Here is a 21423-nt window from a genome sequence, read left to right as displayed (position 1 = left end):
TATCCTTGCAAACCCTAAGCACGAGCATGCTTGTGGTTCAGAATGGATCTTATTATTAATGGATTTGACCTAAATACTTCTAATATTTACTAGGTGGCTTTCCATATCTCTTGGGAAGTATGTGTAGGCAGACATCAGACCTATTCAAACTGAGTCAAAATTCTAAAACGTCCCTTTCAATTAAAATAATCTAATATAGAGGGTTGGTGCATATTGTTTCAATGGTAACCTGAAGGGTTGACTCTTAATTTTAATTCCTACTTAGAAGTTGCACATATCTTGCATTAAGCAAAGATGATTGCCATCTGGAAATTGAGATAATATTCTTTGCTACTCTAGAATTTATATAATCTGTAAAAAACACTGAAAAATTCAGAACATTTCATTCTGCAGTATGTTTCTTTTTTAACTATTAACGCCCTTTTATTCAGACAGAAATGAATATCTGGCAACATTTTGTGTTTGATAAAAGGCTGGAAAGCAAGTTTTGAGCTGGGAGAGAAAATAGCATTTGTGATGGCTTTTCCTGCACTCTTTTCAACATCACCCATTTTCAGTGGGGCTGACCTGGTTTATGATCTCTTGTTTAATAAAGCCTGGAAGTACGATGTACCTAGCTTAACATATTTACCTAAGTAACATTTACTGAAATATAATTTAACCCTAGACTTAAAGGACTATTAAAGTTTCTTTTAACAATATACTTCTAACCTTAGAATCAGTTAAAGAAGAAATGGGTTATGCTTCAGTGCTCAAACTATGTGGATTAAAAAGAAATTCTGACACAGAGGAAAGTATGCAAGTGAAGGCTACCCCGAGGCAGCCTTAATGTGAAAGCTGACAAGCCAGTGCATACTTTCTTGCTTACTAATTTACTTTTTTTCAACAAAACGGTGAACCGATCATGGCAACTCCCTCATCACAGAGCATGCATGAATAATCCTGTGAATAAAATAAAATGTGCCTTGTCCTCTGCACCACTTCCCAACTTTGGTTCATGAAAAATTGAGTAATGAAGTATCTAATAGCAATGCATATCTCATCATCGTCAATTAATGGCACTAAAATGAAACCTAGTTTAGCAATATTGAAGAGGTTGTGCAAATATCCTGTAGTAAGGTGTGTTTTATGTAAGAACATACTATATTGAAGATGTAATAGTGGCATACATAGAAGGTACTCTATGAATAACTGCAAAAGGATATGTGCGTACACAAGTCTTTTTTTTCCACCTGAGTTTGTTTACTTTCCTCTCTGCAAACTCTGTCCTTGCCATTCTTTTCTGACTAGTACAAGTACAGCATTTGCTATCTATTTCATGCTAGCCCTGATAGTGTTAAGGGCTGGTTAAAGAAAAACAGTGGGATTTTATGTGCACTGGTAACCACTCATTCTTCCTTTTAATTATGTAAATAGTATTGCTCTGATCATTTTGAAAGCTAAAGAGAAAGTTAATGTCTGAAATAATAGAAATGTAATAAAAGTAGATTGTTTGCAGAAAAAAAAACCACTGCATTTTACCTTTTATGTTATTGAATTTGGAACACAGTACTACATAATTCAGCTGAACTGGAACAGTATCTTGTTTCTGCTGTGAGTCTTTGACTATAACTATAATGCTAGCATATCACTTGGTGTCTTATCTGCCTAGTAAAGAATGAGCAAGCTACTGTGAGCCTGTTCTGAGCATTTTTTGCAGAGAAGGAGCCTGCTAGCATCAGATACAGAGCATCACAGTACCAAGAGGCATTTAACTGCTTCAGAAGACTAATGCATTTCTTAAACAATTCTCACAAAAGATTTTGCAATCTGGGAACCCAGCCTCTGAACACATAAACTGTGGGGTTTTTTTTGTTTCTTTTTGTTGTTGTTGTTTTTTGTATGTTCATTTGTGGTTTGTTGTTGTTGTTGTTTTTGTTTTTTCCTGAGGTATCTATGTAGTATAGTACAGTTCTTTTTAAGTATTGGGCAGGTGGAAACTGGCTGACAAAATCACTGAACAGCATTTTCATGCATAGTAACCCCCAGAATTTTGGCTGCAAAAAGGTTTCATCACATTTCTGAAGCCTGTTGTCCATGATGCTGGGATACAGAGATCTTCAAATATTCAGTAAGCCAGTTGTTACATTGCATGTAATTAATAGTGAAACAATTCTGCAAGGCTTGGGAAGTGATGGGATTTTTTTGCCAGTTCAGCTTTGATGTTCAGTAAGAAATATTGAAAAGAGACCTTGTATTAAATAAAACGTTATTGTAAAAGAACAGGAACATGAAAACATAAGCTTGCAGCATGGAAAGAATATGGAAGAGGAGAAATAGAAGCACTGAAACCAGAGGTAGTTTTCTTTTTTTAGATTGAAACAGTAACTAATGAAAATATTTGCAATTTGGATAACAGGGAAATAACTCCAATGTGGATCTGCTCTGAGGGTGCAGTTTTAGACTGTATAGCTTGGTAGCTCATCTGTCCCAACCTGGGTAGTTGTGTTGCTGCAGGAGCACAAGGTTTAGTGTGGACTTTGTAAACACAGGCAGGTTTGTGGATGTCTAGGTTGTGTGTGCTGCTGCACTGACTAGAATGAGTAAAATTAAAGCTGATTTGGTACTTGATTAAAGCAAGCTTGGATTTGCACAATTTATTTCAGTGTGGACGTACCCCATGGAAACCTTTGCTTTTAGGGCTGGTTTGTTCAGCCAGCACTGAGATGGCTTATCAGTTTGGGAGCAGCTTGTCTTCCATTTTATTTAACTTTATAAACAGCTTTAATGACTTTAAAGGAACTTTTTGCCTTCTTTGGAGTGCATAAGGCTATCTCAGTTAGACCTATTTACTGACAGAAATTATTAAAGTCCTTCTAATGCTTTAATAGGCCTGTTGGGCACTCTTCCTGTTTTCCTTCTAGCTTGCCAGCTTAGCCCTGGCAATGACATTTTAATCCTATATACCCACCAACGCCACCACCTTGTTTAGCCAGACCAAGAGACTACAGTTCTGGTCATTATATTCATTGCTCTTCACAATAAAACATTTGTACTCAGGCTGTCAGTAAATGTTTCTATTTAACTAGTGATTTAGTGTCCTGGATTATGCTGAAAATACTTTGAACTGATGGTTTTCTTAAAAGGCCAAACCACTTTTTATATTGCATCCAATATTACTTTGAATACACTGGGAAGACTTATCCAGCACTGAATGTTTCTGCAGACTTCTAATAATATGTTAGAAACAAATTCAGAGAATGAAAAATTGCTTTGACAGTCCTCAAAATTCTCACATTTGAGAGAAGAAGAGGTGGATTTTATTATCCTTCCTTAGGATTAACCGTGCCCTTAATACCAATGTGTTTCCCTATGCAAAAGCAAGGAGAGTAAATCCCTTTGCAGGTATTTGCTTGCTTCTGAGGTTATGTTTTCCAGGTGATTTGCACAGTTTTCATATGTGCTTTTCATTAATCTTAGGATGAGTGCCCTGCAAATTCCTAGTCAGCACTTGGAATATCTACCCATTATTTTCTAAATGTACAGAATTCTTTGTAACTAGCACAGTACTACCTGGTACAAAATCACTGATTTTTGCTAGTTGTGTAGAAAAGTGTTAATTCTTAGAAAACATCCATATATATATATATGATATGATATATATATATATATATATGATAAGATACTACTTTATATACACATGTATATAAAGTAGTATCTTTTTTTTTTCTTTTCAGACAGCTGAAAACACGGCAAATCAAATAAACAGAGAGCAGCTGATTACAGTTTCTGGGTATGTGGGTTTAATAATAATTCACACGTATCATGAAGGCTGTTGAAATTGATATGTCTTTCCATTTAGCTTCCTGTGCTCTAGATCCACTTCTTAAACCTCTCCATGGCTGTGCATGTTCCTCATAAAGTGCTGCCAGAGTCCCACAGCTACAGTCCCTAAGTTGTTTTCAGAAGGTTTGAAATGCCGTTGCTGGTATTCTAGCTTCAAGACTGCTCAGAAGACTGAAGTGAGATACATGCCCTGAAGGAGTATCTTGCACGGTTAAAGAACTCCCTGAGGAAGAGATTCTTGGCACTATCTGTATAAAATGACAGATAATAAAAGATACTTCAAACAGAAATGTATATTTAAAAAAAAAATCACCTTTAGGGAAGAGCTAGTAAATGTGACATGCTTCTTTTTGTTCCCCTGAATTGCTTTAGAAATGTAGGTTTAGTACCACTAAAAATGTAATTTTTCACGTTTGCATGTGTAGCTGTAATCCCAAGCTAATTTTCAGCAGTAATGAAATCAAAAATAGAAATAACCTGATTACTAATTCTAACCGTAAAGCAGAACACTTGTAAAAGCTAATTGTATAACGCGGTGCAACCAATTTGTTAGTCTCTCCTTTACAGCTCTCGTTGTAAAAACGTTGTATGTAGATTAATTGGTTGTTCACAGCTGAGACTGCAGTGATAAAATCGGAAAGCTTCTGAAAGCTGATAACTCTGAAACAAATGCTGTGACTTCAGTGCCGTTGTTTGCAGATGACAGCAGAGCTTCCCGTAATAACAGCAGAACCGCACAGAAACCAAAGCACGAATTTTGCTTAAAAAACCGTTTCGAGAGGCGACAAAGTACCGACGAGCCAGCAGTTTCTGCCGCCGGCACTTCACGGCTCCTTCTCTGCGGCTGCCTCCCCGTGAGTAACCCCCCGGTCCGCCGCAGGACGCGGCCCCTCAGCCGCCTCCCGACTCCAGCCCGCGGCGGCTCGGCCAGGCCCGGCCCGGCCCAGCGCTGCGAGCCGCCCCGCACCGCCACCTGGCGGGGTACCGCAGGCCGGGCGCCTCGGTACTTTCCGCTCGGGGAACCCCAAGGGTCTGCTCGCTGCCGTGGCTGCCCTGGGAGGCTCCCCCACCGCCCCCCGTGCCCTGGTGCCGTGGGGAAGGAGGCTGGAGACAGGTAGGGGTGGGTGTGAGGGGAGCCAGCTTCCCGCGCCTGCCCTACGTGACCCGTCCAGCTCAGCGGTGGAGGGCGAGGTGTAATGGATGCTGGCTTTGGGTGTTGGATTGATGGCCTTCCAAATAAGATTATCAAGAACTGGATGATAATGCTTGGCCAAAGTTCTTTCAGGTGGCCCCCGATTTAGGCAGTATTAATGCTGACTGAACGATCCTTAGAAAGGGAACAGCGATAGCCCCTGTTTCTGGCAGATATTTGTGTGACCATGGACCAAATCCTGCTTCCTACCTCTGATAGAAGTGCAAAGCACCCACACCAACCTCAGTGAAATTCCCCTGTATTTATATTGGTATTGCCATGAACTGTCTGTTTAATTTCAACCATACCTGCTTTGTACCCAAATTTTCATATCCTCCAGTAAGTGAAGTTAAATCAACAGCAGTTGTAGGCATGCTCTGAGGGGGTGGCATTCATCAGAGATCACGCAAGTGCAATACTGCCTGCCAATTACGTGGGAATCTGGGAAGTTTTTTTTTTCCAAACCTCTCCAGCATTTCGTTCAATACAGGTCAGTAATGAAATCCTTCAGTCATTTATAAAGTCATTATACCAAATTATTTCCCACAAAACTGTATTTAGTCTAATGGGTATATGTAACTATTGCATACATATACGTGGGAAAGAAAAAGCCACTGAATTGCAAATTTTCTTAAGCTCAGTAAAAATCATTCCTACAGTGGTTATTCAAAATATTTCCAAAGCAGGCTTGTTTAGAAAATCAGCTTTGCACAATTATCTTTCTACTGTTCCCAAGCTGTTCTAAAGTAACCAAGCAAATGCTTCAATGTTTGTTGTCTTATACTGAAATAAGTGTTGAAATCCTCTTTGTCTCACATCATGTCTTTCTATCATTATATTGCATGCATCACACCTTGTCAGCTGGTTCTTGAGAAAGAAACGCTAACTCTGTTCCTCTCAATGCTGTTTTCTGTCTCCAGAAGGATTTTGCTGTAGATTATTGATGTGAGACAAAGATGGGAGGAAATGCAGCCTAACCAGTGTAAACTAGCAAATTGTACAGCTGCACGTTTTAGTGATTCCTGATAGCACAATGTGTGTATATAGAAGAATCTCATGGAAGATCATCATAAGAGTTTAAAAAAAAAAAAAGTTTAAAAGTAGTAATAACATTGATGGCAGAACCAAATATAAAGAGAGGCAAACATAAATTTAGTTTTCAGTTATATTACTGAACACTAATTTTTGGTGGCCTTTTGATCTTATATTCAGTTTTATTTCATCAATAAGCAGGAGAAAATTAAGGGGAAAAATACGTAAAAAAGAGATTTAAAGCATTTATTAATAAAGTTTATATGTCCATACAGAATAACATACTGGAAGTGAAAATACAAAAGCTGGTTCAAAGAGAAACCATTAGAAACCACAAAAATACTTTATTGACATTATACCAAACTCTATAATCTGATGCTTAGCTGTAGTTCAGCGTCTATTTTGCACTAGCTGGGGATTTTCCTTTCTGGTTAACTAAAAAAAACTTTTATAATGAATACACTGCAGCTTTTGTATTGACAGCATGAGTAAATATTGACTGAGCATTTGGGGACTAATAGAAGAAAAATACAACAGTTGGAGTAATGGAGAGAGGTTGTCATTAATAGGTAATAGATTCTCTAACTTCTGTATGTTAAGTATATTTCAAGTATAAGTATTATACCTAAGCTGCTGAACTGCTGTTGCTGAGGGTCTCTTTTTAAATTTTCATTTTCAGAAATGTTATAAAGAATTGGGATATTGTTCTGCTTAGATTTGGGCTGTGTGTTATCAGCAAAAGCAGAAATCTGAGCATTAAGGGCTGAGCTAGCTTTTGGAAATATAAGAGTGGAAAGCATCTGTCATGTAAAATGCTTTAAAAGAAATTCTGCAACTTCCGTGTATATTTGAATCAGATTTTTTTCAAAAATCTCAGTGTAATTCCAGTGAAAGTAATACTTTATAGTAGTAGTACATGGTGAAATTTGTACTTAAAAGCAAATCAATTGGTAGATGAGCTCTGATTTCTTGTAAGTATAATTAATTGCTTAACTTATCAATCATGCAAACCAAAGCATCACAGCCGCGTCATTTAAATGTATATACATTACGTATTTCTCTGTGTTGTGCTCATGAAGTAACATGAATATGTGTGTTAACATTGGCTTGTAATAACAATTGGCATAGTTCAAATAGATGATGCTGTAGATCTGTTTGCACAACAGGATGTAAACTGGGCTAATCTTGTTTAAGGTTTGTAATGTTTTGTTACTTTCGTCTTGGTCTCTGTCGGCACTGCACACGTAAGTGGAGATTGTGGCTCTTGCAGAACAACCTCGATGGTGCTCTACACCTGCTTGCACTTAGGAAAAGAAACATTTGTTACTCTTATTTATGTAATTGCTTAAACTGCATTTTAATTTTAACAGCTTAAGCATGTTGGTGGAGAAAAATGTTTTCTGAATGAAAGTTTGATCAAATGCCCAGGGAGCCAGAGAAAGTCTTTCCATTGACTCAAGAGATTCTGTTTCAGTCATTTTATTTAAACAATATTCCTCTCAACCATAACTGAGCAAAGTTACGTGCTTTTCATGAAAGAAAAAAAAAACTCCAAACAAAAATATTTCAAACATCCATATTTAATTTAATCTTTTAAGGAAAGAAAATTAAATCTTTCCATTTTACGTTTTTCTTTAAATTTAAATTATACAGAAAGCTGCATTTATATTTTAAAAACAATGTATCTGTTTGAGTATTACAAAACTATTTCTTCTTGCTAAAATGGAAATTGGATAGGATTCTGTTGGAGTAAACTCAACAATTGCTTAACTTCTTTTGTGTTATTCTTCATTCCCATTAATAGGAATAATATGATACCTATACATAGCAATTCCCATCACTATGGGCTCTTAAATAAACATTAGGAAATATTAGTCTCAACGTTAAAGACTCCATTTAGCACATTGCCCAGCTATGTATTTTATATTTGCAAATAGGGCTGGCAGTCCAGATTTTTTTGACCACTCATTACACTAATGCTCACAGGCTTTCCAGGCAAGACTCTTTACAGAGCTGAGCAGGTTCAAAATGTATCAGGGGGCCTTATCACTCAAAGTAAACATTCAAAGCATATTTCCCCTTTGCTGAAAGATTTACATTAGTTCCCTGTTAGACAGCGTATCAATTACAGTGCTATGTTTCCTACATTTCATAGGTATGAGCTTCCCCTTCACTGTCACCCCAACCAAGTTTAAACTACAGATGCTATAAAAGCAGGATCTGGCTATGTCCATTTGACAGAAGTCTTTGAAACTATTTAGTTGAAATCTTGGAGGTGTTAAATCACACCTATGTTTACATTTTGAGCTCCAGGCTTTGATGCCCTTCGTTGTGCCAAACACCACAATTTCTACAAAATTTTCCGAAGACTTTTTCAGTGCTACTGTGTAAACAACACTTAGCTGATCTGACAAAGCTTATCTCCTTGTCTGTCCCTGAGATACGTGATCCCAAGCTAATCTGAGCAATAATTCAAGCAAAATGTTTACTGATGAGCAAGCGCATAGGAAAGTTATGTTTTAGAGATTTCATTCTCCGGAGAGCAAGATCGAGGACTAATTCCCCTGCTGGGGGTATCACCAGGAATTGCTGCGCAGCTCTGCGGTGCCATCCATGTGTGGACATGGATGTGAGCCTGGGCTCCTCTGAGCTGACACAAGCAGCTGAGGCGCTGCCTGCACGGGAATGTGCAGGGAGGTTCCTGTGTGGGAATGTGCCAAGAGGATGGAATGAGGATGGACGTCTTTGGATCTCTGCAAACCCAGCATGGATGCTCTGCTTTACATGTGAAGCCGCTTTGGATTATTGCAACATTAAACTTAATGTCTTTCTCAAACGCATACCAGATAAATTCACATTGCCCTGCTGAACACACAAACACTGGTGATTTCTAGTGATATTAGATAAAAATCACAGGTTTTGGTGCAGGGGGCATTTTTTTGTTAGTTTTGTAGGTGGAAAAAAAAAAGCAACTAAAATTTTAACTGACATAAAAAGAAAAAAGTTACTCTTAACAGAAGTTGCCATCATTCCGTACTCATATTCCATACTTCCCAGGAAAGCTTTCCATTTTGCCACATCTATTTATAAACTATGACTTGATATTTTTTATTCAGAGAAGTTGTAACAGGAACCAGATTAACCTAGACATCATGACAAATAAAACACAATTACGAATGAGAAAACAGAGTAGGCTGAGAAAAAGCTGCTCAGGAAGTTGTGCTAGGGAAGGGAAAATTGTGCATTTTGTTTAGTGAGGGGCTCGATTCTTTCCCTTTTTCCAAAGATTTGGTTTTGTGCTAAGTGACTACTGGAAATACTCATTGCCTGTGTATATGTAGTGATAGCTTCATTTGAAATTCTTGCACAAAAACTGTGCTTTTCTTAAAGGTGTTTAACAAATTACTATAAATTTGCTTCAGGCTGTGCAGGTGTTGAAGTTCTTTATGAGAAATAAGTTTTACAGGAAGTCAAGAGAGATCATTGTAAAAGTCCTTTCTTGTTTCAATGTTTGTGGCTCTGTAAAAGTTTTTTTTTCTTGCTGCTTCTTGGACTCTAAAATCAATACTTTTATCGGTGTATACATTCAAAGAAGTGGAACTTAATTACTTAATTATATAGAAATATATACATTTACAAAAGTCCCAGTGCAAATTTCTGGATGATGTATGTTTTACAGAGAGGAAAAGAAAGAAACAAATGAAGTCTAAAGCTAGTACAAGCAGGTCTTCTGAACCTCTCAGTGGAACCAAGGGAGACACAATATAGGACTGAATTTAAAAATTAGAGGGTGAAAGGTTCAGAGTAATTCATTTATGAAAGATCATCTTTATGAAAGATTATCTTTTTTTCTTTCTCAGATCCATTTCCAAGTCTTGAAAAAAATCTGAACATTTTTTCTTTGAATGCAAAATACAAAATGTCTGTGAAAGCTCAACTCTTAGTCACCAGGGAAAAACACAGGTTTTCATGGCTATCAGAACCTCCACTGCACTGTATGAACTGAAGTGTGCCCTTGTAGTTTGTCTTCATTAATGCTACAATGAGCATTTTCCTTAGTAAAGAGGAAAAAAAAAATTAAAGGAGTGCTTGTAAAGTAAGACGTTCTCACACGGCTATCTGTGCACCATAAGCTCTTTGTAAAATAGAGACTCATGGCCAGAAGTATGATAGAACTCATCAAAAGCAGTTTCATCCTGTGGCAGAATGTCTTTTGTCACAACTAAATAAATGAGTTGGCAGAACAACAAGACAACCAGACCCCAGGACAAAGCTGTGATGAAGGCAGGAGACATCGTGGACATAAAGTAGCTGCCAGCCAAAGACAGGGTGTGTCTTGTCCAAAGTCCAATTCCATGTGGAATAACTTTATCCTGACCTTAAATGTATCCCAGCTATGAAACGAGTCCTTTACTTATTCGGTGAATTGATAGTATCTGTATTCTGTGCTTTGCAGGGCCTTGCTTTTACAGTTTTTTAAATTCTTGTTCTCCATACTAAGCAAAAGTCTAAGCGAAAGTCTGTCACATTTTAAGCAGCGGCTGTTTAAAATTCCAGTTGACGGTTGACTTTTGATGTGATATTTTTGCTCTGAAATTCCACTATATAACTACTTACTGCACTATATCAAGTAAATGCTCGCTGGATACTTCAAACCTAATCATTTTGATCCACCTTAATCAAGATTTCTGTCTAATCTGTCCAACTCCTTGGCAAATGCTACAGCCAGCAATACTAATATGTTAATGTATATAGCTCTGCTCTATGTAATGCTGTCTCAGTTTAGGATCTTCAAGAAAAATACAAGAAATGCACTGCATGGTCTGCCTTCTGTTGGTATTTCAACTCTGCTGGCTTCATCAAGGTTCTCAGGCCAGGGTGGAATAACGGGATTTGTGCAAAGGTGAGGAGCGGTGTAATCTCACTTGTACAGAGAGGAATGACAGAAAGCTTCCCTATGAAGCATTCATATGGGGAGGAAATACATCCAATTTTCAGTCGCTGTTTTTCAGGAAGACCTTAAATAATTTTGTAGGGATTTTGTCACCTTTGTGAAGTCTAGAGATATCTCAAAACCAGAATATATATATATATATAAATAGAAGGATAAGAGATAGAAGGGAAAACAGCAGGAAAAGCATTAAATGTTCACTCAGCTTCATAGAAACTTTCGCGTTCATAGAAACCTCGTAGGCCTAGGTGCTATGTACTTCCAAAAAGTTTTTCTTTTCATAATGTACTTATTAAATATGGCTGTTTTATTAACTATATACAAAATTGTGAGAGATCCCAGTGGTTTTTATTTTATTTTTTTTCCTTAAATGAGAACAGGTGCTTTGATATGAAATTTTGGAATAGTAGCTTAGTCCAGTATTTTCCAGTTTGCCAAATGAACGTTGTGGTAGTGCCTGCAGTAGGCATATGTCAGGTATCAACTGAACATTCGTGGACTCAGCCTCAGGTTGGGGCTGAATTCATTTTTTACATTGATAGATTTTTGTCACTTGAAAATATTTGTGTTGTGGTAATTTGGCCTTAGCAAAATGTGATTTAACAGAAGTACAGTGTGCCATTTCTTGGTTACGAGAATGACTGCAAAAATAAATAGCTCCTGTGACATCAGAATCTTAGGCTAAGCAGAGGCCGTCTAATTGATTTTAAGGGGAGCAGGATTTTATCCTTACAAATATACTTGCTCCTTCAACAGGCATAGTTTGAAAATACCTTCTTCACATTGCTTTCCTTTATAGTATTCATGACATTTCTGTGGTTGGTGAGCCATTTGGCTTGGTCTCTGAAAAACCATTGCAGAAATTGGAAGTGCTTTCTTCCAATGAAGGTAGGTAGCTTCCAGTAAAATTTCATTAAACTCATGACAGGCAGCATCAGAATGATTTATAGTATTTAAAAAAATTGTTAGGAATGGTAAAATTAAATGATGTGTCAGTGTTTATTATAGCTGTGTTATTTTTACTGGGACTAATATTTGCAATTGGTTTTTGTAGTTCTTTGTACTTGCCTTTTGTTTTACTGTTATTTTTCTTGTACAGCAGCAGTGACCTTTAGGTCACAGCTTACAGGGCAGATTTTTTTTTACAAGAATAACATAATTACTGTTCAAACCATATATGAGTGCTTCTGTCAGGTGGCGCACAGCTAAAATTCCATTTGCAAAAGCCCTATTATGCAGTATTGGCAGTCCCTATACTGTAAACACGCTTCTTGCAGGCAATGGGACTTGGAGTATATTGCTTGTTCGTACTTGATGTAATTGCAAATTAAGTCAAAGCAGTAGCTTTGCCAGTGATACTTAGAAAGAGATGCCTGTATATAAAAAGAATATTTTGGTTTTCAGCTTCCTGGTTTTACAGCAAAAATGTATGCTCATAAAGCGGAAGCCAACCTTTAAAAGCATCACATGAGAGGTGCTCCATGGGCACGAGACAGAGTTCCTTCTAAATCTAGTTTGTCCATTTCACGAAAACAGTAGAGAGTGGGGTTTTGGTTAGGAATTGCTCTGCAAGTGTCTGTCTTTCCTCACTGATGATGAATGAGTGGAAATGATTCTAGGAGATATGAAAAGTGCTATTTTTTGTTTTATTCATTGTCCTGTACATGCATAAATATATATAAACATGTTTGTTTTAGTTTACTTGCTCAAAGAATCAGTCTGCGCGAAACAGTTGTATTTCTGGAGTTTCATGTGTTTGTTTAAAAATGCAGCTGCACAAAGAGATGTGTTCTGTCAGGTAATAAACCCCTCTCTTCTTCCCAGCTCTGCCATTTTGTCCTCAGACCAGTTAAGTGCAGCTTGTATTTGCAATATTATAAAAGCTCGTGTCAAAAAACTGGCAGATTTGCTCATGCAGTACCAGAGGCTGAAAACTTTTCCCATTAGCAGCAAAAAAGAACAGTACTGATACTTCCTTCACAGCAAATGCTGGGACAGACTTCAAAATGTAAATTTAGATTAAACAATCAGAAATTTGTATAACTTGCTTATGTTGTCTGTCACAGCATAAAGGCCAAACATATCTGTGCTTTAATGGCTTTGACTGTGAATGCTTGGAACCAGCGATATATTTGGTCCAATGACTGCATAAATGAAAAATCACGGATATGCAAGCTTTTCCTTTAATTCTTCATGTGAACCTTTCCTAAAACTTTTTATAGTACATGTCAGCCAATAAAGAAGTAACATAATACATTAGAGTAAAAGAATCTCATCAGTACTTTGGGCTGGAAATGTCTTGTGTTAGGTTTCACAGGCTTTAGGGAAGTTTGCATTCCTATTACTGAAGATTTTGCATGCAATAAGCCAAATTTTGCTTGTCTTAATCATGTAATCATCCAACTGACTTCAGTTAGTCAGTTCCGCTGATGAAGTCTAGCTAGTTTTTGGCATGTTGAGGATTTTTCTGGTTATCGAAAGCAGCAGCCTTAATATGACACAGCATTGGATTCCAGTTCACAAAGGACAGGAAGAAATGGACACTTGGGTGTCTCAGCAGTGCTATTAATAAGTGTTTTAAGATGTGAAAGTGGGAACTTGGAAACCAGGCCACCACATAGTCAAATATAGACATGGATTTAATACAGCTCATTTATAACTGGTGATTGCTTAGAGGCATCATGGACAAAATCCTTAATGTAAGAGGAAAAAGTGTAGGCTGTCACTTTCAGTTCCAGACTTTAATTTCAATTGTATGAGCAGGAGCAGCTGTACGTTGCTATCAGGCATATGCAGTTTTTAGTGCTAAAAAGGCAGCTGGACTGGAAATACCCCAGAAGTACATATCCATTTGTCTGGTTAACTTCAGCACTTAGACTATCAATCAGGTCAGCCTAAAGAAAAATGAATGACATCAGTCAAAACAATAGGATATCTCTGTGCAGTGATTAGCTCCGTGTAGTACAAAAACTTAAATAATTTGTTCTTTGAAAATGTGATGATTGATTGGCTTCCATTAGGCTTGGATTTTAAAACATTCCATGAACTCTCAGATAAAATGGCACTAAAATGTTATTGCAATAACCAAATAAATCATATTAGACTATAGTGTATATAAGTACTTTAAAACATTATAGATACTAGAATTCTGTGTATAATAAAAAGGTGAAGAATGTAATCCATGATTTTTTTTTTATGCTCTCATCTCCCACCAGCATTATCCTGGGCTATTTCCAGCAATAATGTTCGTACGGATGTGATTTTTTGTTTTTATATTACATTATGTATGCACATAAAAGTTGCACAGTTCTGGATATGCTTGGTCAAATGTGGAGGTATTTTAAAGATATCACAGAGCAGAATTTATCTGGGCTTTTGTTACCAATGCTGCCCATTTTGATTTGATTAACAGCCTTGAAATCAGCAGCTGAAAAATACACAGTTACCATTTAAATATGGTGCTTTTTTTAGTATCGTGTATTTGTGGTTTTCATAGAATCATACAATATCCCAAGTTGGAAGGTACCCATAAGGATCATCAAGTCCAACTCCTGGCACCGCACAGGTCTACCCAAAATTTTAGACCATTTAGACCCCAATTTTTTTTGTGTTCATAGTCCCATAGTTCTGGACAAAGAATCTCTGACCTGTGGTGGTGTTTAGCCCTGAATCTCATGTACAGGAATAAAACAAAACCTTGCCCCGATATTTAGAGTGGCAGTGTAGCTAACACTTGTGATTTATGATGCTTTTCCTAATATTTCACATTTGTCTAATAACCAAGACTCTGCAGGCAAATAATTCCGTGAATCATCTCCTCAAAACAAGCTCTAGGCCCAATGCACGCAAGAATTGCCTAGATATTGTAAATACTAGGAATCATAAATCAGAAGGCAAGGAAAATAGTTCCATCAAACAATGTTTTATTTTATTATTTTAGTATTTCACTCGTGCATTTTTAAGCACGGGTGTTAAGCTTAATTAATTGGTGCCATTGTAAATCTTCGGGGAACCAAAGACAAACAGCACGCATGCAGCACGCGCTTGCCTTTGAAGTCAGTTATAAGTGCATGGCTTTTATACTGTTTGCCAGTGTATTTTGTAACTTGTTTTCTAGTGAGAAAAAAAGGATTGTATTGAGAAGGTCCAGATACCTTCGGAATAGTCTTGGAGTTTACATTAGACTGTTCTCCTCTAAACAGTAATACCTGTGATCTAGGGTATTGCCTCACACTGGAAGTACCGATCACAAGTTATCACATTTCTGCAGTGAATGGCAGACTCTAGTGAAAGCATCGTGTTTGAGACTGTTTCACACTCCAGAGCTGATGAAAGCTTTTAGGGAGCTGGTGAGGTTGCCATGGGTAAGATCTCAGATCCATCTGTATGCATTTATGAAGTCATGGTTATTAAATAAGCAGGGGAATTCATTCTCCAGCTTCTAAATTTTGCAAAGGTAAGGCTCAGGGGGTTCTTAGTGTGTGTAAAGACCTGATGGGAGATGATGACAAAGGTGGAGTCAGGCTCTTCTCAGTGGTGTCCAGTGATAGGATGAGAGGCAATGGGCATAAGCTGAAGTGCAGGGCGTTCTACTTAAACATAAGAAAAATACTTTTACAGTTCCAGTCACTGGAACATGCTGCCCAGAGAGGTATTGGGGTCTGATCCTTGGAGGCAATCAGAACATGACTTGACACATCCCTAAGAAACTTGCTGTACTTGAGCCTGGTTCAAACAGAGGGTTTGGTCGGGGTGATCTCCAAAGGTATCAGCCAGTCTCAAATTATTAGTATTGATTAATGGCCATATACATTTTCTGATTTAGACATTAATGATGTGTCCAAAAATTGACTTTTTTTCTTTAAATCATAAAGCCATATTCAGTATTTATTATTAACTGATATCTACAAACTGTAATTCTGATTTAGGCTGTCTGAGATGGGCTTGGATTGTCACCTGGGCATCAGGTAATGTAAGAAGCAAGCACAGAGGCAGAACTGTCTGACTATGTTGAAGTGGGATGTAATTGAGGCATAGCCTCAACATCACACAGTCAAGTATCCTATCCCAAATTAATATTATTTAACAAAAGGAGTAGATAGAATTTTAGCTCCCATTTTAGAGCAGCAATTACTTGCATTTAGAAACAAATCTACGTGTTAGAAAAGCTAAAGAGTTGTGTGGGTGTTTTTTTTAGTCTTTGTAGAGAAAGCATGTATGTGTAAAAAAAAAAAAAAAAAAATCTTTCAAATTCCTAAAAATCGGTAAGATCAAAGCTGGAGCTGGGCTGTGTTGAATTTCATGATGATATCTGCTGATATTATCTATTGCTGCTGGCTTACTTTTTAGATTTTTCCCTGGTAGATTATTTTGGAATTGGGTGCTTTGAAGGGAAACAAAGAATTTGCTTGTGTATTTATCCAGTTCCCCTCTCAATGGGGCTGTTGTGTCACAGACAGGTTTCCAGCACACTGGCTGACTGCCCCTGCCCATGGATCTCACTGCCTACAGCTTAGGCAAAATGAAGAGTTTGGCTCCTGCCTGGAATGAGGTATGGGAATTATTTCTAATTCCTTGGTGACTGGGTTGTCTCCTACCTTTCACAACAAATTCTCAACTTCTCCTTCACAGCAAACTTCCCCCCTGCGTACATTACTTATGGCACTGTCAGGGATGCATTTATAAAGCAGTTCTCACTCTTAAAAGCACCAAGCAATACCCAGTGGATAGTTATACTTCAAGCATATTTGGAAGTGAAATTTTTCGTAGATGAATTTGCGTGGCTGTTTAGGCCCCAGCCTAAAGTTTCGTACCCATCCTGCCATCCAGTGAGTAAGTGCAAGTGCTGGCTTTCTGGTAAGGGGTTTTGTTTTGCTGACACACATACAGAGCTGAGAGACAGCTGAAGAACCCACTCTGTTGGCTGCTGGCTTTCTCCTTTCTTCTGTGGCAGACATTTCTCTCTAGTGTAAAACAATTCAAACTGTCGCCGAAGCTAATTTTAACTAATGTGGTTTACGTGCATTGAAAAGGAGGAGAGTTAGTTGCCTATCTTGGCATTACTGAGAATCTGCAAAGAGGGACCTGCTAACAGCTGAAAGCCAAAAATAGCCCAAGCTTGAGCTCTTTTACGTAGCTGGACTTGCCAAGAAATAACCCTGAAAAACACTTTGCAGTAGTATTGCTGCCACTGGACGTACCTGGTGCGCATGAGAGTTCCCGCTGCAGTGCCAGTCCGAGCATGGCATGGCCGGCTGCCACGTGTCGGTGAAAGCCTCTGCTCTTGGACGTGTGACAGCTTTGCAGGACAGAAAGGGATAACGCAATAAGGGGAAACTGATTTTCAGGCAGGAGAGGATGAAAGAAAGAAACAGTTGTTGCCTCTGTTTTTAGAGGTCTCGTGGCTGGAAAGGTGATATGACTATTGTTATTTCCCTAGCTGAGCTCCACCCGGATCAGGTCCACAGCAGGGCAGGGCAGAGCTGCAAGGGAAAGGTGGAACCTTTCCAGTCTTGCCAAGGCTTCAGGAGTGCCTTCAGAGGGCTCTGTGCAGCGTTTCTTCTGAGGGCAGCCAGGTGGGCTGCTGGGCAGAGGGGAGAGGATTCCAGCCTTACCTGTTTGCAACAAACGCAGGGCTACATGTGACAAGGCTTGGTTCTCCAAGTAGAAAAGTGAAAATTTTTGTTCTCTGCATGGAAAGGATTTTTAACTATAAAATTTGTCCTTTAAAATCGAGAACCTGGTGTTCAGCTTCTATTACTAGCTTTTTTGTTATGTCAAGATTTGTAGTTTGCCAAATGACTGATGTCTGGGGAAGGTTATATTTGGCTTTCCACTATTATCTTCCCTTTTCTCATGCTTCGTCTTTCTTCAAACATGTAACTCCTTTGGGATGAAAACTTTCGTATTTGCTCTCAATGCAGAATGTGGAGAGGTTGAAGAAGGAGTCGGGCTGCTTGTTACAGCAGCCCCCAGTGTGAAGGCTTTTTTTTAATCATAGCATTATCTTCTTTATCATAGCATTTTACTTTTCCCAAAAGCTATTCTCTATTAAATGGTTTATATAATTCATGCCTTTACTTAATGGCCTTTAAAAAATATTTTAATATTCTCCTTTCATGATTAGGTAGATATGCTGCCTATTAAAATCTCCAAAGTAGCAGATTTTATTGTGTTTATTTTTATTTAATCTTTTTATTTTTATTTTATTCCATTCATATTCATATTTGTATTCCACCATTTATTTCTATCCTGAGTTTGTGACTGAAAATATGTATTTTCCTCTGGCCCCCTTCTGGTCATTCTTTTAGCTTTCATTTTTCTTTACATGTTAGTGAAAGTTAGCTGTACCAAGTGAAGAATATTGGGCTAGACAGAAATATGACTCTAAATCTTTCTTATTAATCAACCTTTATATTTCTAAAGCTACACCAGTGCAGAAAAGTTGGCCAAAAGGTTTGTAGTGAGTTACTAGAACAATAAATAAATAAATAACAACATTTCTTTTTTTTGTCTTTCTGCTCAATGCATTTTCTGCTTGCCTTTTCCAGTGTTTATTTCAGCAGCATACTTTAACAGAAAGCGTTTTGGCGACACTGTCTTCCTGAACTAAATCTGGTATTACTTAACAAAGTGATTTCTTCTTTCATCCCTCATATATCCCCACGTAGATGTCACAAGCAATGCTCCTATCTGGAGTGCTGCTTTGTAGAATAATACCACTTTTGTTCTGGCCTTTGCTTTTCAGCACGTTGAAGTTGACAGTCCTCCCATCTCCAAGCTGGAATTAAATACCAAATATAATGTATTTCCATTTCAGGCCAGTGAGTTAGTCACAGCTGCTGATGTTTGGGCTTCCAGATGTGTTTGCAGTTATCTCATTGATTTCAACAGCTCTGGCGATCAGCCTTGCAGTGTCATACCCTTTGAGGTAAAAGTCCAGCTTTTAGAAAGTTACGCCAGGACCACCTTGCACAATGCTATTTCCAACATGCAACATGGACTCAAGAGGAGGATCTCAGTGCATGGCATCTGCGTAGCAGAGCAAAGCCCCGAGAGGTACTTAGATATGTATATTCGTAGCCTTTTGGGGTTTCACTTAACCACCCAATGCTTTTTTTTCTGATGTTGCACCCTTCATTGGATGGTCCAGATCCACTGATCCTGGCTTTGGCTTATTCAAACCAATGAATAACACCCCGTATGTCACTGCAACACACAGAGAAAAGGACACCGAAATAAGATGCAAGCAAGATATGATTCTCTGCACTAACGTGAGTGTTTGGCTAACATGGCAAGTTTATTTCATCAGAGCCTTGTTTCACATATTTACAGTGCATCATTTATTGGTGTGTGCTGCCTGACTTCCCATTGACTACAGAGAAGCTGTTAAAGGCTTACACAAGTTTTTTCTGGCTTTAATATACGGTGTTTAAATGATGATGGATGTCTAAAGCACTCTAGTTTACCTCAAAGCGCTTCCTCAACCTTTTGCTTGGTTAGCAAAACAATTTGGGCTTTACCATGTGGTTTTTTTTCACTTACCAGGTTAATGTCTTTCAGATATTGCAAACAGAAGAAGGTTGGTTCTGTGACTTGTATATCTGAGTTTCCTGGACTAGATGCCAAAATCACTTAGGTCATATAGCTGTTTCTGGAAGTTTTACCTGGGGAAGTTATGTCAGAGCCTCAATTTAGCTGCCTGTCCTACTGCTTCTGCTTCCACTAAATTTGTTGAAATTGCTGATTAATAACAAGTTGCAGCCAGGAAGAATATGCCCCTGCTATTCACAGGTGACCCATTTCTATGTGAGAAACTCTATTAAAATCAATCATAGGTGAGAAACCCTATTAAAATAAATAAAAGTTCAGTTGCTAGCTTACTCAATGGCCCGCAGAATACCTTTGAGCAAGTCACTTTCTCTACCTTTATTTTTCCGTTACAGTGGTAAATTATACTGACCTTTTAGAGGGGCTTTGCATCTGCCTGGAACAAGTTATGTGAAAAACCTGGGTATTGTTGCACTATGAAGGCATGGGAACAAGACCAGTCTTTTGCATGAAACCTCCAAATCTTTATTGTCCTCCAAGTGATAAAATAGCAAGGAATCAAAGCTGAAACAAATTTCAGTCATCTAGGAATATAATTCTTCAAGCAAGGAATATAATAACTTCAAGCAGATAAGGGGTAAGAAACACAAGAAATTTTTTGCTTTTTGGATTGATGTATTGTCTCTGTGCTGCGATTTCATAGCTAAGCTTATAGAAGCGCTCAGAATATCAGCATAAAGCTGTATGGGATTTGTCAATAGTTAGTATTTTGCACAACAGTTGGAAATTGTTTTTAACATTAAAGAACCCTGTTGCCCTTCAAGGGCAAGTGTTTTATCTTTTACACCAAGACTTTCATACGTACACTCTCCTTTCTGCAAGACAATAATGCAATCCAGTGAGTTTGTTGGTCTTCACCTGGTTAATCTGGGTAGAGAACCATGCATAAGTGTAGTAATAGTTTTTCACCTCTGTTCGCCTCTGTTTTCGCCTCTGTTCACCTCTGTTTTTACCTAGGAAGGGATTCTAACTAATCCCAAGGTAAAACTGGAACCTTAGAGTACTGCATAGGCTACTTTGCCTAAGTGAATAGGAACTCCTTTACAGAACAGATCAGGAAAAATGATACCAATGATTACACATTTCCTCCAAACATCACATTCTCCTATGGCTCTGCTTAGGAAAAATGTTCAAGGGATCCTATTAATATTTTGATTGGGAAGGAGCAAGGCTGTCTATACAAATTACGTATTGTGAATTGTGCTGAATTAATTTTTAAGAATAAAAAATAACAATGCTGGCCAAGCTGTTAGGGAGACAGAAATCAAAGAAACAAGACAGACTTGGGTAAGCCCTTCTGCATGCTTTCACATAAGAAAATTCACCTGGGATATCCACTGATACTGATCTGTTCAATATCAGTCCTACAATTATCCCTTCTAGTGCTTTTCTTCCACAAAAGGCAACTTCACCAAATGGTAACTTAGCTTTGCTGTGGGTTCTTTCCTGCTTGAGGGGACAGATCCGGTTTTTGTACTGCACAGCACATCTTATCAGCACACTTCATCACAATGTCTTGAAGAGTGTTAGACCATTGTGTTACTGGTCTGCGTTACTGGAGCACAAATAGCACATGGAATACATTACATGTGGTAATCAATATAAGGCAGATAATAATGCGTAGTACATTATTACTTGAAAGTAAGCAGCCTCTATAAAAACAATAGTGATAGAAACAACATTGCTTCTTAGTACTTGGTTTTCTTTACAGGATCTATGTTTCTGTTTTATATGGTATGCGAATACTCACTCCATTACTGTCTATCTACTGGAGGCTATGTCTTAAAGCTAAGTAATAAAACCACTTCTGCTT

At 38.0% G+C, this 21423-nt stretch overlaps 1 long non-coding RNA gene across 1 annotated transcript in view; it reads left to right on the top strand.

The window, feature by feature from the left end:
• LOC121075530 overlaps positions 1-4684 on the top strand; it is a 33581-nt gene extending 28897 nt beyond the window's left edge. Inside the window, exons 3-4 of the long non-coding RNA XR_005822999.1 lie at positions 3717-3772; positions 4439-4684. This is a non-coding gene — a long non-coding RNA (uncharacterized LOC121075530). The remainder of the gene's footprint in view (positions 1-3716; positions 3773-4438) is intronic.
• Positions 4685-21423: the final 16739 nt, after the last annotated feature.

Source organism: Cygnus olor, chromosome 10 (assembly GCF_009769625.2).
Source record: "Cygnus olor isolate bCygOlo1 chromosome 10, bCygOlo1.pri.v2, whole genome shotgun sequence".
NCBI lineage: Eukaryota > Metazoa > Chordata > Aves > Anseriformes > Anatidae > Cygnus > Cygnus olor.
Note: the sequence above shows the minus strand (reverse complement) of the source record. Positions and strands in the feature narration are given on the sequence as shown.